The following is a 15878-nucleotide window of genomic DNA, read 5'->3' on the forward strand; positions in this document are numbered from 1 at the left end:
TAATAATAATAATAGTATTGTCAGCGGCGACACTCATAACAGCTACAAAATCAATTAAAAGTCTAACTATAACAACTGCAATGGTAATAACAACAGTTTTTTGAAGCAATCACTATGGTAACAAGAACAACATCGTCAAAGGTAAACAATCCAAACAATAACAAGTCATTATCATCATCATCATCATCATCAACATTAGCAACATTAGCGACAGGATTGTCTTTTGCTATGTAATAGCTGCATTATCATTGAGATTATCATCAAACATTTGTGCGTCCTTATAAACAACAATAGCAACTGCATCATCACCATCGACAGTAATAAAAAACTGTCATCAGCCACATCATTTTTTTCACATCATCATCATCATCATCATCATCATCATCATCATCATCATCATCATCAACAACAGCAACAACTGCCATGAAGAATCAATGCAAGCCTTGTGTGACCATCTCTTTATACTTACCTCTAACCACCAACTTCCATTGTGGCATTGCTGTAAACTGCAAAGGGGGAGAAGTGAGCGAAAGAGAGAAGGAGAGCGAGATAAAAAGAGAGAAAGCCAGAGAAGTTAGGGAGATTGGGGAGGGGGGAGGGAGTGAAAGCAGATGAGAGGGAGAGAGATAGGAAGAAGTGGTAAGGCGGTGAGTGAAAGAGGGAGAGAGAGAGAGAGCTTGAGGATGGGAGGCATGTAGAGAATGAGACAGTGGGAGAAAGAAAGGGGTAGGAGGAGATGCGAAAGAATACAAGAGAGACAGAGAGAGAGAGAGGAGAGAGAGAGAGAGAGAGTACAGAAAACAGGTGAGAGAGAAAGAATAGAGTTGTCTGTGAGTGGAAAAGACATCGTACGGCAGTATGGAAAAAAATAGAAGATTGGTGTATGAGAGAGAGAGAGAGAGAGGGAGAGAGAGAGGGAGAGAGAGAGAGGCAAGAAGGTAGAAAGAGAGGAATGTGAAAAGGAAGGCAAAAAGTGTGTGTAATGAAAATAAAATGAGCAAAAGGATTAAGGTAGAGGGGGGAGGTGGATGGAGGTGTAAGGAGTAAGAGTGGTGGTATGAGATGGTTAGGGTAGTGGATGTAGAAACAAGGAAGAGAAACGATAAAGGATGCATGTGATAAAGGGATAGAGAGAAAAAGAAAGAAATTGATAGAGAGAAATTGATGAATGCAGTTCAGAGAGGAAGATAGAAAAGGAGGAAAAGAGAGAGGAATTCAGAGAGGGGAGGGAGGGAGAGAGAGAAGGAGGGAGAGAGAGAGAGATGTACATAGGAAACAGTGAGATGGAGATAGAGAAAGAAACAGCTCTGGAGAAGAGTGAGAGAAAGAGAGAGAGGCGGAGAGATCCAGGAAATCTTAGCAGTCCAACAAGTGGGGGACCACCCATCTGAGGAAAAACAAGGAGAGGATACAACTTCCTCACACAGACTGAAGGATACAAGTTTTTCTTTCACTGATCATCACCCCACCCTTCTTTAACAAGCACCACAACAGCACATACATAATTATATACATACATATATATATATATACATACACACATATATATTTGTATACATATATATGTATATATATATATGTATATATGTATATGTATATATATATGTATATATATATATATATATATATATATATATATATATATATATAATATATATATATATATGTGTATATATATATATATATATAAATATATATATATATAAACTGTGTATATATGTGTTTTTATATATGTCTGTGTGTATGTATATATGCACACACATACACACACAAACAAGCGCACACACATTTATGTATGTATACATGCTGTATGAAAATAACAAGAACAACAACAACAACAACAAAGGTAAATGGCATTGACTATATATATTTTTAAATATGATTTAATATGCCTTATGTATCTATTTTTTGATAAAATTGAGGGAATAAACTATCTCAGACCTTGTCTAACCATTAAAAAAAGATATAAATAAATAAATATATAAAACAGGAAGGAAGGGGAAATTTTGTTTTATTTTATTTTTAAAATTTATTGTTTATATTTTTTTGCATGTTTTTTTTTTGATTCCTCATTTTAATTTGTTTCAGTTCTACATGTGCATGTGTGTGTGTAAAAGTGCATGCATTTCTTGCAGGTGTTATGGAGTGTTGGATAAGTTCTCGGCAACCCGTGTCCATGACCTAGTTTTAATTGTCAGTTGGATTATCAACCCTTTAACCTTCGTTAAAGGTTGATAATCAAAAAATTCGGTAGTCTGTCTCCTATATTTGTAGGTTCATACTTATATAAGGAATTACAGTGTTACTGTGTATGAGTGAGTGAATGGTGTGTGTGTGTGTACACACGCATGCAGTAGCTTGTTAGTTTAGTTGTCGTCAGACGGAATCTATGACCTGGTTTCAAATCTTGGCTGGACAATACTTGTTCATTCTCTAAGGGGAGAGAGGGAGAACCTGAATTTCGTAACTTCCCAATTACCATTTTTTCCTTTATAAATTTGAAGCTTCTTGTATAAATAAGTAACTGATTGTGTATTTTTTACAGTATGTGTATGTTTGCAAGTGGTGTAACATGTTGGTTTAATTCTTCTAGAACCAAATTTGCAACTTGGTTTTTAATACATAGCTAGGCCCACTTTACATATGTAGTGAATGCTGTCCAGGAAAATAATTATTATAATGACATTCCATTTTCTCTCTGTCCTGTATAAAATCGAAACTTTGTACCAAGGAAATTGTATGTGTGTGTGATAGAGAATGCAGCAGGTAGTATGGTACATCAGTTTGCTTCTCAGGTTTGTGACCTAGTTTTGATTCTCCCTTGGAATACTGCTCATGCATTTCAATAAAGGTATGACTATTTCAATTTCCCATTTTCTTTTTCTTGTCATTTAACTGAAGCTTCCTTCTGATATAAAGAATTGTGTGTGTGTGTATGTACCCAAAATACAAATTTATTTAATTAAAAAAAAATTTTTATATATTTCTGATTTGAAAATATTCCCCTTCTGTGCCATATTCTATTAATTATCATTTGATATTGTAATTGACAGTGCATAAATAACCTGTCTATAATGAGACAAAACTGTCCCGAGACAAGAAACGTGTTTTCCTTACTGCTTATTGATCTGAAATCCAAACACACGTACACATGAAATCAGATGCTTGCAAACAAACATACGTATATGATTATATATTGTAATATTTATATATACACACTAAGAGAGAAATGCATGCAATCAGACATGCTTATAATGTACAGCTATGTTACTGGAGCATAAAAACATGCAGTTTCATATATATATATATATACACACACATACCTACACAAACATATATACATATATATATATATATATATATATATATGTATATACACATTATTCATAACATGTATATAAACATAAAAATGAAGTTATATATGTGTGTGCGCTTGGATGCACACAAAACAAACAACACGATACAGAAATGCGAGTGTGCAAATTAACTTGCGCGCGCACACGCGCGCATTATTTTTAGGTGCACATGTACCCAGATACACATACACAAACATACTTGAATTTGCAAACAGAAGACCGTAAGCATTAGCATGCATGTGTGCACACATTATCAAGAAAATATACACACTAATAAATTTAAAAGACACTCAATTATGTAAATATGCTAACATAGATAAAAGCCTGCACTGATAAAGGTAGTCACACAGAGAAAATAACCGACACCAGTATTCCCTTATATGTTTATATGAAGTGTACATGCACTTAGCCTGAGAGTGAATAAAAAAGCAAAAGCAAAACGCTTTTTTGCATACACACTTTTACCCACACATATTTGTATTCTTGCACACATACAGAGGCTAACCGAGTAGTTATGTACACAAATATATATAACATGCAGACAATAGTTCCTCACATTAGTATGAGGCCACATATTTACCTGGGGTGGGGCGGATGTCAATTTAACGTCAGTCTATAACATTTTATCAATACAGAGATAAATAAACCAGGTGTAATTAGAACTCGACATGTTGTCAAGATATTGCAGGGCATATCATTTCAACGTGATAATTCCTGATAATTCTCTGCCTTTAGTGATATAGCAATATCTACACATAAACATATTGGTATTCGCATATATACAAAAATTGACAGACTCAGGACACAGGAGATATATTTGGTCAAATATGCATAGACCGATGTACAAAATATGCATTAATAAGGGAACAAATGAACATGCATCTTTTTCAGAATCAGATCCCCCTGGAACTCATTCATTATCCATCTCCACCTTATTTTAAACCAAATAGTGTTTTTTACTTGACGTAAAGTCTGCTTATGTAGGGAAAGGGTGTATTACTGGTACGCATTTTTATCGACTGCGAAGAGATGAAAAAACAAAGTCAGACCCAGTAAGATTTCAACTGAGAATGTAGAGAGATGAAATGTAAGAAATACTGCAAGACATTTCGTTCCATGTTACCGTTCTGTCTGCAGTTGTCCTCTGTTAGTTATCCAATGTAGTTAGGAGGTCATTAAATAACTATTAGTGTTGCCCCTCCTTGACTTACAGAAAGGCAAGAAATACATTGTGTTAACAGACATACTCATTTACAAGCCAAAGATGAAGTCACTGTGTGGTCACTTCATCCACTAGATATAGCAGCCAAATAACCATTAATTTACACCTTAATGTCTTAAAAGGAGGAAGGACATATTGATAATGTAGTGTTAGTTATACAAAAAGATTGGATGGTCATGAGTGGAATGCCTTTAATCACACATCTGTTCAGTCAGACTGACTTAGGGCTAAACAATAGCATTCACAGTCCTATATACATACTACTAACATATTACTAACATTAATGTACAGTTATACACTTGTATATTCACAAATACTTATGCACAGTCTTTCACACTTGTACATTTATACAAATGAATGCTTAGAAACTGACAAACAAATATGTATAAACAGCAATCACAATAAAAAGAAAACTGACACACACACACACACACACACATATACACGTGTGTTTGTGTGCACCAGTGTTTGCAAACACACATGCATCTCTTGATAGTGTATTTTTATGAGTGTATATTTATATACGTGTGAAACATAAACACACCAATGTATGCTTTCCAAATAATTTTTACATTTATCTCTCATTAAGAAATGTTTTGAGAGATGAGCTGAACAAAATTAATGATGATAGTTCTTTCATTAAAACATAGATTCTGAATATTAATATACCTGTTTGTTTCTCGCTTGGGCTCAGTGAATATTATCAATTTACCTTTTTGAAAAGTCGTTGACCTCCATTTCATTTGCATATTTTCCTATTTCCCTTTATATTCAAAACCATCTGTTTATTAATATCATATATTTTCGATCTTATTTTTTACTTAGTTCTCCAGCTTTATCAAACCATTTTATTTCCAAAACAAGTAAAGCAGATATAAACAATTTGATTAATTGATGACCAATTATTTCATTTATTTGTTTGTCTTTTACTTGTATGAAATTTTTTTCTTCACCAGTGAAGTGGTTTATTCAAAGAGTCAAACACATGCGTATATGCTTCAAGAAGTGTACACCTATTAATGTTGTAAATTTTCTCCATTTTTGAGGAGAATGGCTATGATTGATTAAATTAGACTACTAATTCAACAAAAGTAATCTGTTCAAAAGATAAAACAAGGAAAGAAAACATCAATAAACCATATTGTTTTCAGATAGACTTTCAGACTGAAGATTTTAATTAGTGTCTCAACTGACCAATCATAGAATTGGTACTATTTACTGCATGTAGTTTGATATCGGATAACTAAATCAAGGGAAGCCTAAATAAGCTTTAAAAATGTTAATATTTCAGATGAAGAAATGTAATTTAAACAATAGAGTAATTAAATGAGCCCTGATTCATTGAGAAGGGTTTTTTTTTCCTAACATAAATACTTAAGACTTGTATAACAAGGAGTGTGTAGAGTGTATAAGGATTTAAGAAAAAAACATTTATATGCATTCACTTATATATACTTACACATGATATATATATATTCTTTTATCTTTTCACTTGTTTCAGTCATTTGACTGTGGCTATGCTGGACCAAACCAAGCCAGCACTTATTCTTTGTAAGCCTAGTGCTTATTCTATCAGTCTCTTTTGCCAAACTGCTATGTTACGGAGATGTAAATACACCAACACTGGTTGTCAAGCGATGTTGGAGGGACAAACACAGACACACAAATGCATATATACATATATACATATATATATATATATATATATACATATATATATATATATATATATATATATATATATATATATATACACGACAGGCTTCTTTCAGATTTCCATCTACCAAATCCACTCACAAAGCTTTGGTTAGCATGAGGCTATAGCAGAAGACACTTGCCCAAAGTGCCACGCAGTGGGACTGAACCCGGAACCATGTGGTTGGTAAGCAAGCTACTTACCACACAGCCACTCCTGTGCCTCTCTCTCTCTCTCTCTCTCTCTCTCTCTCTCTCTCTCTCTATATATATATATATATATATATATATATATATATGTATATATGTGTGTGTGTGTGTGTGTGTATGTATGTATATATGTACAGGGGTTGGACAAAATAATAGAAACACCTTGAAATTTCAAATAAATTTATTTTAATATGGAGTAGGACCACCCTTGGCAGTAATTACAGCTTGAATTCTATGAGGTATGGACTCATACAAAGTTTGCATTGTTTCCAAAGGAAATTTTGTCCATTCTTCAGCTAAAACAGTCTCCAGTTTTTGTAGTGTTGACAGTGGAGGATATCGACTCATTTGTTTTTCTAAAATGCACCATAAATATCCAATAATATTGAGATCTGGGGACTGTGGTGGCCAGATAAGATGTTCAACTTCACTAGAATGTTTCTTGTGCCATTCAGTAACAACTTTAGCTGTGTGAATTGGTGCATTATCATCCTGAAAGATTGCATTTCTCCCCAGAAACAGTTCTGCGACCATAGGATGAATTTGGTTAGATAAAATGCTTAAATAGTCTTGACTATTAATTCTGGCATGAAGGGAAACCATTGGGCTGGTGGATTTCCAAGACATAGCCCCCCAGATCAACACAGATCCTCCTTCATGTTTAACAGCTGGAAGAGGACACTCTGGGTCAAATGCTTCTTTTGGCTGTCTCCATACATATACTCAGCCAGTGGTCAGAAATAAAGTAAAGGATGACTTGTCTGAGAAAATAACATTCTTCCACTGCTCTAGGGACCAATTCTGTAGGTTTTTACTCTACTCTAAACGCTTTGCAACATTTGTTTTTGAAAGTAGTGGTTTTCTGATTGTAGCCCTCCCATGAAATCCGACTTTGTGCAGCTCCTGGCAAACAGAGTTTGTGGAAACTGGGTCCTCAAGGTGGTCATTAAGCTCTGTAGTAATTTTGGAAGCTGTACTTTTGTGATCCTTTCTATCAATTTGAGTAAGAGTCCAACAGTCCCTATCTGAAAGTTTTGGTTTTCTTCGGGATTTTTGTTTTGACAAGGAGGTTTTTCCCTCTTTCTCAAAGACTGTCATGCAAATGAAGATAAGTTGTCCATGTAATAGACGACTTCCATTTTCAGAGAGGAAAAACTGAGGAAGATCCTTATTAGAGGAAAGCAACATATTTGCAGTTATTTTAGAAACAGCTGTAAGAAACTATGTGTACACCTTCTTACTCCCTTATTTATATGATACATTCTACCTCAACAACTCTGTTGTAACAGCTCTACATTTATGTTTAAATTATAAATTCCATGTTCTAAAATTGATGACAATTGCTTTCCTATTCATTCTTTCTTATACACACACACACACACACACACATACATATAATATATATATATATATATACACACACATACATACATACATACATACATACATACATACATATATATATATACATGTATATGTATATATATATATATATATGTATATATATATATATATATATATATATATGTATATATATATATATATATATATATATATACTTGTGTATATATGTATATACATACACGCAATTATGTGGATAAACAAATTAGACCTATCAAATATATTAAATATAAAATATTTATATATGCATACATGAAAAATGAGAGAAGGCAAAATGTGGAGACTTTCAGATGATGAATATTTAAGTATAAACAAATAGATATTTATATTAATGGGTTCAACTTACACAGAGTACAAATGACAGAGAAAACTAAAGGGGTGGAAGAAAGGTGTCATAAGTCCAACCGCAGTTTCTGGAAGCTCAGCGACCCATAATAATGTTGGTAGATATAGTTCATGACAATATTCAGGCATATGGATGGAGTTAACATTGAATGGTATGAGCCTCCATCTTCAGGGTAGACAAGACCTTACACTTCAGATTGTAGTGCAGAGGAGTTCAAAGATGGAACGATTAAATATGGTGAGCTAGCTCTCCGCATAAATAAGAGGGAGCTGAAAACTGAGTCCTGATGGGCTCCTACCTGCACATTAAATTCATTGTTACATTCAGTGCGTGGTATATTTGGTTGTGTGAGTACACACATTATAGAGAACATGAATTTGTGTGTCTACTTGTGTTTGTGTGCCTGCACACATGCATTCATGGGTGTGAGTGGTAAGAAGTTTTTTTTGTATAATTTATCCCTTAGTCCCATCTTTTTGACTGGATGGTGTTGTTGTTGTTGTTGTTGTTAAGCAACAAAATGGGTAAGGGTGATTAGGTGATGGTCTAGGGCTTTGGGGCGGGAGACCCCAGACCTTGTGAAAAAAAACTTTGGTCGTCTTGTTGTAGTTGAGAGCTCTTTGTTGACACCCGACTGCACTGGGAGGTGGCCCTCGAAGTCGCTGGAAATGGAGATCTCCAGGTCCAAATTCTTGAACGGCACTGGATGGTGTGTGCATGTGTGGGAATTGATGTGTCTGTGTGTGTATACTCTCCAGCTGTGTTACTTTTTTATGGAATTATATGGGTTGTATCGCAGTTTAAAGAACATAAAGCAAATAGACCTACATACACATCCTAGCTGTGTGTTTCATAACCCAGTGTGGTGTTGGGAGCAGTGATGGTGTGCTCTCTACATTTTAACTTATTCTTTGGATCAAGGGACACTTTCCATTCATGAGAGTAAAGTCCCCTTTTGCTGTTTAATGCACTACAGAACCAACTACACCACATAAAAACACACACACACACACACACACACATACCAGAATGCACATTCCCATGCACACACTCTCCCTCCCCTTCTCACATTCCCACTCCCATCCATACAACTACATAAATATTGACTCTAAAATAAAGCATGGGCTGACCTGAAGTATAGAGGTCATGTTATTAAAGAGGTCACAAATGGTGATGAAAGGGCTTTGAGAAACACAGCTGACTGATTGACTGAATGGTTGATATATTAGTTAGTTTAAAGGCGGTGAGCTGCCAGAAACATTTGCATGTTGGGCAAAATGCTTAGTGGTATGTCGTCTGTCTTTACATTCTGAGTTCAAATTCCACCGAGGTTGACTTTACCTTCCATCCTTTTGGGGTCAATAAATTAAGTACTAGTTGCATACTGGGTCGATCTAATTGACTGGTCTCCCCACTCCCACAAAATTTCAGGCCTTGTGCCTAGAGCAGGAAAAATATTTTAGTTAGTTAAATAGTTGACCAATTGCTAATTCATAAAGAAGTGAAATTGAACCAGTGTGTGTGTTTATTATTGGCATAAGGACCTTTCTAAGATACAAGAAAATATGTATATCATCATCACCACCACCACCACCATCATCATCTTAATAGCCACTTTCCATGTCAATATGGGTCAGACAGAGTTTCTTGAGGCAGATTTTTCTATGGCCATGTGCTCTTCCTGTCGCTGTGATTCAATCGACAATCCAATAATTTCTTTATTTATAATAAATTCCTTATTTTGTTACTTTAATATATATATATATATATATATATATAACTGGTAAGCTGGAGAACTGCAACAGATTCCATATACATACTTATATGTCCAACCCATGCTAGCATGGAAAGCGGACGTTAAACGATGATGATGATATAGACATGTGCATACACATACATATATGAGGGACTACCCCCCCAAAAACCCGGAATTTTACAATGTTATTTTATTCACTTAGTTTTACATGTTTACACTTTATATCGCCTTCAAAGAATTCTCCATTTGAAGCAATGCATCCATCCAGATGCGGCTTCTACTGTTCGAAGCAGTTCTGGAACTCTTGCCAAGTGATGCCTTTTAATGCCTCTGTCATTTTTTCATCACTGCATCCACATCTGCAAATTCCATAGCACCAGCTTTTGTCACCAGTGATGACCTTCAAAATAAGGTCCACATCAGCTTACAACTGTTCTTTCAGTTCTCAACATACATTCAGTCATGACTGCTTTTGATCTTACGTGAGCAAGTGAGGTTCAAATTTTGCTTCAACTCTTTTCATCTGCAATTCCTCACTCAAAATTCATTGGCAAGAGCTCCAGGACATACCGGTCACACCAACAAGTTCATTGTTTGGTGATGGCCCTCCAAGATCAGTTCATGAATTTCCATGATGTTTTCATTCGTTTGGCAGGTTGACGGTCATCCTGAACGAGGTTGGTCTTCAAGTAACAAGTGACCATTCATAAACCACTAGTAAACTTGTATTTTGCTCATGACAGTGCCCTTGTAAGCTGTTTGAAGCATGATAACCATTTCAGCCACTGTTTTCCCTAGCAGAAAACAGAATTTCACGGAAGCATGTTGTTCCTTCATTTCAGCGATTGCAAAAATTGATAAATAGGGGGGAGGCACTGCAAGGCAAAGATGCACCACATGGCAGTATGACTTCACCCGATGACACCAGTCAGCAGACTGCTGCCTGAGGGTTGCATCAAGTGGCTTCTAGCAACAGAAGCCTGAACTACAATGGGTTTGTCACACAAAGAATGTTTCTGGTTATTTTTGGGTACCCCCTTGTACACAGATATATACACACACATATATACACCTAAATATGGATATACTCACACACATATGCACATATATGTACACGCATTCACATACACACACACAGCTGATACAAATTCTCCAGGTGCAGATCCATGGCCTCATGAGACTGACAGATGCCTACAGATGGATATAATCTTCATTTAAAGTTCATCTTCCATGCTGGCATGAGTTGGATGGTTTGATAGGAGCTGGCAAATCAGAGGTCTACATCAAGCTCCATTGTTTTTATATGGTTTTTATGGCTGGACACTCTTATGCTAACCACTTCACAGAGTAGACTGAGTGCTTTTTATGTGGCACCAACACTGGCAAGGTTACCAAGTAACTTGCAAGAAAAAGATCCTTTGAGAGGGATGGTGGTATTGAAAGAGGTGGCTGTGTGCCAGGCAATGAGAGATAAGAATATGACTGAGGGACAGAAACAGGTGTCTTGAAGCATGGCTACCCCAGTTGGAGGGAGAAAGTAAGAGCAAAGGAGAGAGAGAGCAAGAAGAGAGATGGTGGCAATATGCCAGGGCATGCTGCCAAGGTGCAGGGGTGAGAATATAAATGGAATGATAGAGCATTGCCATGGGTGCATGAGTAGGGAGTTCACATGAATGCAAAACAGGGTGGAGGGGAATACAGTGACAGGTGAAACCTGGATATATAGAGTGGGGACAACAGGATAACAATGGTACAGTTGGCAGGGCAGAAAAGACTGGATTGGTCTGCAGGAGCGGGGAGGGGGAGAGATAATATTTGTGCATGGAAAAAAGGAAATGTGGAGAAGAGGAGATGTAGTTTGGTTTATTAGGGCAGGGTGTATAAAAAATTTGTGAGTGGAACACACAGCATTTCCAGAACTCAGTTTTGCTGTGGTGGGCAGCTCTTCTCAAGAGCCTCAAACTGCCAGATATATAATTTACATGCATACACATATACATTTGTATGTGAGTGTGTGTGTTGTGTGTATATGTATGTGCTTTGTGTGTGTGTGTGTGTGAGTAGTACCCAACCACTTTTGATTGGTTGGCTGAAATTTCCTGGTTCTGTATTAAGAAGCATAGCACCAGAGTCACAGTGTTGTACTGTTGCAAGGCTGCTTCAAGAAAGACGTAGGAAAGAAGAACAAGAAGCTCTTTCACTTCTAGCAGCAAAAGCATTCTGTGTCTGAGTAAAGAGTGGCTTGTGTGATGTATGCAAATGAAGTGTGATGTTGGATGGTAGTAAAACATGAAAAGAAATGAGACAAGCATCATTTGCTGAATGACTAATGTTTGTGTGTACTTTGGGGAATGAACTGAAAGTAAACCAGGGAATAAAAAGAAGTAGATGTTGCACTCGAGGGAGAAAACTGAGCTGGATCAGACTTTACGATGTTTATGCGAGATGATGGTTGCACGAAGAAGTTCTAAGGGATCTGGTTATAAAGAATCTGCATAAGTGGGAGATCATTGAAGCCATTGGACAAAATGGTGAAAGCCGAACTCAGGGAACTAAACAACATAATGAAGAAGATTACAAGGGACAGTAACAAGTGGTAAAATGGATGTAAAATGACGATGCTTAGATCAGCTGCATTATAGAAGCTCAAAAGTCTTGATCCTTTTTTTAGTCCTTGTACCTTCTCCAATGTCTCAATGTACACCAAAGAAGCCATCATCTTCAAATTCACCTGCCTTAATAACAAGGTCAATGCCTTCTATTATAAAGTTAGCCCACTTGGGACTCTCATACAGTTTTTTCTTTTTTACTCATATGTCAGTTTTCATTGTGGTGCATATGTATTGATCTCTGTTGCTGTCCAGTTGCACATGACCAGTTTAAGCTTAATTATTTTGTCACATACCTTGACCACTTCTGTTACTTCATCTGTCCATTTATCTACCAACAATATGTTTAGTCCATCACTTTTACCCATCTGGAAGAATTTGTATTATATCGGCTTTGGCTGAGGATGATGGTAATGGTGATAAGAATGATTATAAAGAAAGGCAGCATCAAAGCATGTTCATAGTTATAAGTTTTTATTTATGACTGGTTGGTTTTGAATCTGTTTGTTTATATGAAGTTATATAAAATGTAAATCATGCATGTCTTCTTCAGTGTAATTATCAGACTCTAAGCTCTGTTATAAGCAGATTTTAAGCTTTTATCTATATCATTAACTAATTTCAAGGAATTGTCTTCCTTTGGTAAACAATTATCATGCAATCTAATTATCCATCTACCCTTCAATAAGCAATTATTGGCTAGTTTTAGGCAATCAACAGCTTCATTTTTAAAAATTATTAGACAGTTTAAATGCTCATTTCCCTGTTGTAAGCAATTATCAACTAAGTTTAATAAGTCATTTATGTATTTTAAGCAATTATTAACCCATTTTAAGCAGTCATTTGTTTAATCAACTAGTTAAAAAATTGATTTCAGAATATAATGTGAATTTCTTAATTGTTTAAAATGTTATTGCTATTTACTCAATTTAAAATATAATATAAATATATAGATTCCAAAACTAAAAAGCAAACTCTGTAATCATAAGTTAACCAATTACCTATTCCTTGATCTATCACTGCTAAAACTGAATTTGTTCGCCTGAAGACACCACCTGTATACTGTCTTTTATTCACGTTAAACCCATTTGATACCCTTGTGTTTTCACTTGTTCTCGCTAACCAACCTTGGTTATGTGCTATAAACACCTCTCCAGGTCTTCTTCATCAAATCTACCATTCATCTTCACCAGTTGGAACTGAGCATTAACCGTATCAACCTTGCCTAATAGTCTATAATTACTGAAGTACAGCATGGGTTACATATAAATAAACATATAGAATCACATCTCATTATATTTATTCTCATTGTATAATTAGGCCTCATACTTATTTATAACCCATTTTGTATAGGTAGTCTAGAAAATATTTTCTGGCTCTCAAGCTTGTACCATTATCTTAAACAAGTTGTGTCTAAGAACAGACTTGGTTTTATTTTAGTAATGAACCTTCTGTTAAATTTGCTTGGCATTTTGGGAAGGAGAGATAAATGGATTCTGATTAACTGTTAAGTAACTTTGAAGCCACTCTCAAGCTGCTGAGAAACCCCTTTTGGAGCCCATTTTCCCATTGTCTTTATAGCCTCATATAATAAAACAGCATAGAGCTTTGACATGTGTTGCCTCTTCATCTAAAAGCTAGAATTGAACTTGGAAATGTTTCTTTGTCATACAATGTTTGTAGAAAGACAAGAGAATGTCTAAGTGTTGATCAAAAAGTGGTACCTTTTGATCACCTATTATGTATACATACCTATTATGTATACATACTGCCAATCAGTATAGATACTAAAGGTGATTGAATGAATTGTTGACTTTTGTCTGAGGCTAACAATTGCCATAGGTTTGTTGTCTTCAAAAATCTCATACACAGCCTTGAAACTAGGCATTGAAAGCCACCATGCAGTTGTACAGTACTCCTATTGCCCACATAAGTGGGTAGTTTTACTTTCTCATTGTATTTATTTATGACTAGGTGAACTAAGACAGTGAGCAGTATATAGCTTTGCAATGGTTGCAGCTATTTTGCTGGTAATAGCGTATAAAAACCAATCTCTCATTCGTCTGGCACCCTATCAATTTAGCTTGCTGTGACTACATCAGATTAGATTGAAATACAGATTAGATTGAAATCCGAAAGATGAACAGAATAGGCTGATGGAAGCAGCAGCATCTTTAGTCATAATTAATCCAAGAAGTACTGACCCATAGCACCTACTCTTGATTCTAACCCTTTAAAACATCCCTTTCAAATAGCAGTTCAACCTATAATCAATACTATTCTGAGTGAAATATATTTCCTCTTAATACATTGAATAGATCCTCATTTAGCACTTCAGTACTTGTGGTGAGGTGAAGTAATATACATTTTCCATTTGTCTGACATATCCATATATGTGAATCATCGAAGTTTCTTTGAACACGTACTCAATAATGGATCTAACTTTAAGCTCTTTGAAAAATGCATTTACTCAATTTGCTTTTAAGCATGTGTAGATTTTCTGTCTATTGTTGAGTAGTGTATCGACTGAGTTCTGGAAGAATTCTGAAATATCTGACAGGTTGTAACTGCCAGGCATAATGGCATCATTGTTGTTACCAGGATTTTACAAAAGACTTGGTAATTAGTGTAGCTTAAAGATGAAAATTATTTGAGAAGTCATAATAATGATAATAGTAATAATAATAATAATAATAATAATAATATAATAATAATAATAATAGTAATAATAATAATAATAATAATAATAATAATAATGATAATGATGATAATAATAATAATAATAATAATAATAGCAGCAATACTGAAGATGGTTATAAGTGTTATTGTAGTGATGATAATTATAATGAATATTATAATGATAATATGGTTAATGAAATTGTAATAAGGTTCATTAAAATGATGTCAACAGTAAGGACTGTGAAGACGGTGACTGGTGTTTAGGTTATTGACGATCCTCGTGGAAGCAGCTGTGGTGGTTACATTAACAGCACGAAGACAAATAAAGATGTTTGCATTGATTTGAAAGATTACATTAGTGTGTGTGTCTGTGTGTGATGGCTTGCATTAGTCTTTTATTCTTTTACATGTTTCAGTCATTTGACTGTGGCCATGCTGGAGCACCGCCTTTAGTCGAACAAAACAACCCCAGGACATTATTCTTTGTAAGCCTAGTACTTAACCTATCAGTCTCTTTTGCCAAATTGCTAAGTTTCAGGGACGTAAACACACCAACATCAGTTGCCAAGTGATGGTAAGGGGGACACACACACAAACACAGACA

At 35.4% G+C, this 15878-nt stretch overlaps 1 long non-coding RNA gene across 2 annotated transcripts in view; it reads right to left on the reverse strand.

Annotated features, from left to right (window-relative positions):
• The window catches only part of LOC118765299, a 28107-nt gene extending 22345 nt beyond the window's left edge, over positions 1–5762 (reverse strand). The window contains exon 1 of one of the 2 annotated variants that reach the window (XR_005001138.1): positions 5248–5762. This is a non-coding gene — a long non-coding RNA (uncharacterized LOC118765299). Of the gene's footprint in view, positions 1–469; positions 628–5247 lie in introns of those variants that run through there. The other variant, XR_005001137.1, reaches the window with a different exon arrangement.
• Positions 5763–15878: the final 10116 nt, after the last annotated feature.

This window comes from Octopus sinensis, linkage group LG11, assembly GCF_006345805.1.
Source record: "Octopus sinensis linkage group LG11, ASM634580v1, whole genome shotgun sequence".
NCBI lineage: Eukaryota > Metazoa > Mollusca > Cephalopoda > Octopoda > Octopodidae > Octopus > Octopus sinensis.